A 6930-nucleotide genomic window follows, 5' to 3' on the forward strand; every position below is an offset into this window, starting at 1 on the left:
AGTCCTAGAGGTGAATGCAACATGGGACTAGCTAGGACTGGAGCCTGCTTAACATTGGGATCTTCCCAAGGCTGTGGGTTAAGCCTAAGCCTGGGGATGAATGTTGCCTGAGAGCCTCAAATTACTGGAGATGGAGATCTTGGCTAGGTGTGCAGGTTGTGACTGGGGCCTGAGTGGAGGCTGATGGTTGCTGGATGGGGCTTATGCACATGGATTTCTTTCTTCGGCTGGTCCTCTTTAAGCTACAGGGGTAATCTTCTCTTCCTCCTGAAACTTTGGGAACTTGAGTTCCCAAAAGTGTGGCTCTCACACAAATTTCTTGTTTTACCTTGTTTTAAAATGTTGGCCACTACAATGTTGTTTCTATTCTCAACTTTACATAGTACTTGGAAAAAAATGATGGTAAGAAGCCTTCAAAATCTATTGAGTAAATCTCATCTCTAACATTGTTCACAGTTTGTAGCCACATTTCCTGGAATTCCTGAACTTGACAGTGGGAATCCCAGTCATTGGTACTTGCCAGGACAAATTTATTTTGGTCCAGATGATTGTTCTCAGAGTTCCATCTTCAGTTGTGATCTATAACACTTCTTAGTACAAGCAAATCAGGTTGAGCAGGAGGGGTTATAACATTTGCTTGGTTGAAGAACCATTTTTAATAGTATTTTTACATTTTCAAGTATAAAACAATATTGGGCAACGTGATATACTTCAAGGGTCACACATTATCCTTAATGTCAAAACAACTTCAGGATCCAATTATCAGTCATCCCAAAATCTCACCACATGCTCTCAACTTGTCATAAAATGCCTCCACATGCATTGTGAAATTCCCCCACATACCACTTACACCTCCCTACACAGCCGAGCCTGCAGAGAAAGGAGGGAGGGGATGCAGCCCAGAATGGACTGCACTAATTCCTCCCCCTCCCCTGATTGGCAGTGCTGTATGACCTCACTGCAGTGTGTAGAGGTGGTCACATGAGGAAGAAGCCTGCAGAGAATCATTGATATAGGAAGCAACAGGCTCGAGCGCACCTGTTGCCCACCACTGCCTTAAAATGTACTTGTAGCACATCCTTTATTTTCCCTGATGAGGATTTCCCTTTCTTCCCTCCAAAGTATATTCAATTGTTTCTGTGTGTGCGTAAAAACAAACTAAATAGTGATTTGTACATATGTGATATTTTATAAATGGAATATACTGATGTGTGGAAGTCATGTCCCTGTGTCTATGCCATCTAACATACATCTCTCGGAGATGAATGAAGACTTCAATAGTTGGGGTTTGTTCACACACGGTGGCTGATCATGAGATATGTGACATTGTATTTACATTTGCTGTACAGTTGCAGGCTTTAGCCCTTGGTTATTAGTCATTTATTGGCCAATAATACAGAAATAAGCCTGTTACGAGTTGTTTTGCTTCTCATTCAGGGGACTAGAGCTGGACTGCTGCATCGGGAAAAAGAAAAAAAAAACAACCCTAACATAAGCTGTAAAATACACTTAGTTTAAACAAATTCTGACTGTATTATGAAAGTTGCTTGTTTTGTTTTTGTTTGTGGCCTTTGCTAAAAAGAGGATTTTTATACTCACGATAAATCAGTATCTCTGATTCCATCTGGGGGCACTGCTACCATGGGTTGTGTGAGGGGAGGCACTTAACCAGTTAACTCTGTTAATGTATGCTGCTGACAAACCCCTCCTCTCTGAAACCCCCCCCCATGTAGCCTTCAGTTTAAGTATAAAGCCCCAAGGAAGGGGAGTAAACCAACCAAAGACCAAACAGCAAAAGGAAGGGAACGCAGTGTCTCCCAGATGAAATCAGAGAAATGGAATTATCGTGAGTAAAATATCCTCTTTTCTCTTTCATCCTATCTGGGGGACACTGCTACCATGGGGACTTTCTAAAGCAGCCCCCTTAAGGGAGGGAGCGCTCTGACAGCCCGGCCCATAGAGCACCTCGACCAAAACTGTCATCTGCCGACGCAAAGACATTGAATTGAGGTGGCTGCTCTGCATAACTGGTCCGCTGAGGCCCCATTTCGCGCAGCCCAGGACGCCTCCACAGAACGGGTAGAATGGGCAACAATACGATCTGCCACAAGTCGGTTTGCATTGATATAAGCCTGCTTAATAGTCGACGTAAGCCATCTAGCAATAGATTGCTTGGAGGTCGGCCAAGCACATTTTGTGAAGTCAAATAAAATAAACAAAGAATCTGTGCACCAAATCTTTGATGTCCTATGGACATAGATTCGGAGAGCTCTGACCACATCCAGAAATTCCATAGATCCTGTTCCAGACACTTGAGGATCGTCCGTGAACAGTGGAACCACTATTTCTTGGTTTACATGAAAACCGGAAACTACTTTTGGCAGGAAAGAGGGAATTGTTCTGAGAACTGCCCTATCGTCGTGGAACTCCATATTAGGTTCTCGACACGATAACGCCCCCAGCTCGGAAACTTTACGGGCTGAGTCAATTGAAAGTAGAAAAACCACTTTCCATGTTAAGAACCGTAACTCCGCAGTCTTCAACAGTTAGAAGGGAGGTTCTTGAAGCATATTAAGGACCAGATTAAGATCCCAGGGTACTGTGGGCGGAATATATGGAGGCTGGATATGCAGGACTCTCTGTAGGAAAGTCCTGACGTCCGGTATGTATGTCAGGCGACAGTGAAAAAACACAGAGGCGAAATCTGCACTTTTAAGGATCCTAGGCGAAGACCCCCATCCAGGCCATCCTGGAGAAAAGTGAGAAACCTAGAGAGGCGGAAAGAATCTGAGTGGCAGGTCCGGTTCTCACACAATATAATGTATGTAAGCCAGGTATGGTGGTAGATCAGAGCAGAGACTGGTTTTCTAGCTTTAAGGAGGGTATCCACTACTCGTGAAGAGAACCCTCTGGATTTCCAAAGGTTGGCTTCAACAGCCATGCCGTTAAATTCAACCGCGGCCAGTCCTGATTTAGGAATGGTCCCTGAATTAGGTCTTCTCGAAGAGGTAACCAAAGACCTGGACCTACCGCCATCAACAGTATGTCTGGATACCAGACCCTCCGCGGCCAAGCTGGAGCCACAAGTATGACTGGCAGTCTGCCCTGTATGACTCTCCGAAGAATGCAGGGAATCATGGAAATGAGAGGAAATAGGTATCCTAACCTGAAGTCCATGGGCATTGTCATTACATTCACTGCCACGGGATCTCTTGCCCTTGAGCAAAGTTGTAGGACCTTTCTGTTGTGACGAGACGTCATTAGGTCTCGGTCCAGGGTCCCCGGACGACCAGAGACCTAAAACCTCCGGATGAAGAGACCATTCCCCCGGCAGAATTGCATGCCGGCTTAGTTTGCTTGCCAGTTCTGGATGCCTGGAATAAAGACTGCGGAAAAGGCGGGGCCATGGTTTCTGGCCCAGGTGAAAATCTGATTGTCTCCTCCATTTATCTTACACTCCTGGTGCCTCCCCGTCTGATGTACGACTGAGATATGAGTGGGATAAAAGAGATCGCTGTTCCTCACTCGGTTCTGAAGGTAATCAATAACGGAGTTGAGTTGAGGGTAACAGTAGTCCTCCAACGCGTTTCACTTACCGCTTCATCAGGGAAGTCTTCATCAGAGGTAAGTGTAATCGATACCACGATGCCTTCACCGTTGGATTCGTTTGTGTGACACCTCAACTCCGCCTTGCCTTATTGGCATCTATTGTGAGTACCGGAACTTTATTGCAGTATTAGGACATTTATGCCTGCACACATTAACGCATATTGTTTTACTGCATTCTTTGATTTTTACCGATCTCCGATTACACTCATATCTCAGTGTGGAGCATTACCAGCATTTGTATTCAGAGACTGTGACTCAATTTACTGTTTGGATTTCATTTGCATTGGGACTCATTTAACCAATTCAGCTTCCTGGGACTTTTGAGTCCGAATCAATAGGACTATTGCTGATTTAGAGGTTTGAGCCATTGATATTTTTTGCATTTATGCCTTCTGTTTGTTAAGTTATTAAGGTTGCAACCCTGCATTTCCATGTAAATTATTGCACCATTACACTATTGTGTTACATTAAAACTGTATTTCACACTTCTGTCACACCTTTGTGCACTACGGGGAGACCATCTCTATATCATGATTAAAACATGGGTCTGAATGAAGTACCTGCTGCAGTGTAGATGGACTTGACTTACGGTCAGTAGAGTCCTGCAGGGATGCTGTCCCTGGAACAGGGAGTGTGGTGTGGCGAGCTAAGCGTGCTACTGGCATATCCACCCTTGGGACCTGTTTCCAACAGATTAGAATATCTTCCTGTAACTAGTATAAAGCCAGGTACCTTCGTGGAATAACAAACCTACGGTCAGGTTGTTCCCAGGATGCTTCTGCGATCTCTTTCAACTCCACAGATGGAGGAAAATGGATCGCCCGTCTTGACCTTTTTAAATAGACTACAATCTGTAGATCTAGTCTCCTTTTATGTCTAGAAGTCCCAGTGCTTGATGCACTATCACCAGGTCATCAATGCCCCGATATTTGGGAGACTTCTCTGGGTCCGTAAACTGTGCGGAATCGGAATCTTCTAAAACCTCACCCTCTTCTGAGGATCTCTCCGAATCAGAGAGGGACTGAAGGGGGTGAGAGGATCTGTGTCTTTTTCTTGGGTAAAGGTCTTGAGGCCTCCAAAAAATTGTTTAACTGATCTAGGCCCCTGACCAATGATGTAGACCAAGTTGATTCTCCCATAAGGGAGGGGGGGGCTTGAGATGGTAGTGCGGATGGATCTCCCGCTTGTCCAGACCAGAGACAACTGGCTTGGTAGCCCCCGTGGTGCCCACTGAACTAAGGGGGGCCATCATTCCAGAGGTTGCAGGGAGTACCGCAGCAAACGCTGGAATTTGTGTGGGTTTAGAAAGCAGTTGTACCAATGTGGTTACACCCTGCCTCAGGGCAGCCACTCACGCTGGTGTTTCAGTTAGAGTTAGGGCGTTAGTCTGTGCCTGCGCTACCATGGGAGCCCCACCGCAGTCAGTACAAAGCGCCCCCGCTTCCTTCTGCTCAATGGGTAATTTAACTTTACACTTGCTTCAAGTATAATATTTAGCGCAAAGTGCTTTACCCTTGTCAAACATTTTAAAGTAAAAGAGAACAGCAATAAGATGGAATACATGCAATCACACAAGAAGGACAGAAGATACTAACTAATCACCTACTAATAACCGAGCAGATCTTGGCTCCTTGGGAGAGTCCAATTTTCCTCTGCAGACGGGGGAGCTCTATTATCCTAGCTCTCCCTGTCCTGCACATGCTCCATTTAATAGGGCAACGATTGTAAGGTCGATTTACTGCTTCTCTAAGCAGTAATCGCCGCTCAGTGCATCTTCTGGCCCCTGCAGATGAATACCAAGTTATCCCCCCTCCTTTTCTGAGGAGAGGACTTGGAATATTCCAACATGTCAGCCTCCGATGGCGGGGGTTACCGGTGCTCTCTGCCCTTGTGGAAGCGCTGGTAACCTAGTAACGATCAGTGCATAGAAGCCACAACAAAAATAAAAATTCTCTGTCAGTGAGAGCTGTCCGGCTCTCTTCTGACAGCTGCTTCTTTAACGAACGAGTGTGCTCTGTAAGATGTACAGAGCACACCTCTGAATAAAAATAAACTAAAATAAAAAATTAAACATTAAAATAAACTTTACTGCCTAGCTAAGTGAGCCCAACTCCCTTGGGCACTCAACTAAAACTGAAGGCTACAGGGGGGGTTGCAGAGGGGAGGGGTTTGTCAGCAGCATACATTAACAGTTACCTAGTTAAGTGCCAAACTTCTCCTTCCCTCACACAACCCATGGTAGCAGTGTCCCCCAGATAGGATGAAAGACCCTTTTCTATAGTTACAGCCTTCATCAATAATTACACTTTAATTTGCTCTTCTTTGAACCAGTGTTCAGGGTGCACTGAGAGCACTGCAGGGCAGATGTAAACTATTTGTTAGTGGGTGTGTGCCATTAGGCTAATAGCTTGCACTAAAATATACAGAATTAAAATAAAATGCCAAACTAGTTCTGTTAATGTATAGAGACCTTGACCTCCAGATTTGTGAACGGTACAAGATTCCTTTGCATATTGTGTCAACTTAGTTTTCTCATTAAGGGTGCTTGCAGTGCTTTGCATATATTTAATAAAATTATATTATAGTAACTTATAGCTTTGTCAATACATTTTTTAAATGTATGGGTAGGAAGTCAAATGTTAAAAAATGTTATGGTCGACTGGTATTGAGCTAAAATCTTCCTAATGAACGCTTGAGATTCGAATTTTGGTAGATGTGCTGTTGTAAATAAATTAAATTCCATCTACTAAGCGGTGCAATATGATTACGAGCCATGCCAATTAAACTACATTTTTTTTTAAAAAAAAAGTAGTTCCATAACACATTCTCTTTGAAGTTACCGTTACATACAGTAGTTTTACTAGTTAAACTCAATGTCTTCCTTCTTTGCTATTTGATACTGTTGTGCAAATGTTTAGTTCTTTTATAAGTGAACTTTAATGTAATTCTGCATGCAAGTGCAACATTTAAAGTTCTGCAATAGTGAACTGACCTATATTTGTTTAGCTCCTACATTTTCCAGTATTGTGAATACTATCAATGTGCACATTAGGAGAAGTTATTTTGGAGAATGTATTTTTTTCCCCCTCAATCAAATCCATGTGCATTTAATAAACTGTTCTTCAATGTAAATCTTTATTCTGTAGTACCGCACTTGTAGAGCAACTGTTTAGTGTGATTTGTTGAGTTGGAACCTGTTTGTGATTACCAGCAGTTACTGAGGCAACTACCATGAGGTGAGGACAAGGCCTCAGGTAGCAGAGGGAGAGGTGCTCGCTGGCAACTGAATTCCGTCTCATTACAATGAGTCCTCAAGCTGTA

Source organism: Mixophyes fleayi, chromosome 1, assembly GCF_038048845.1.
Source record: "Mixophyes fleayi isolate aMixFle1 chromosome 1, aMixFle1.hap1, whole genome shotgun sequence".
In the NCBI taxonomy this organism is placed as follows: Eukaryota; Metazoa; Chordata; class Amphibia; order Anura; family Limnodynastidae; genus Mixophyes; species Mixophyes fleayi.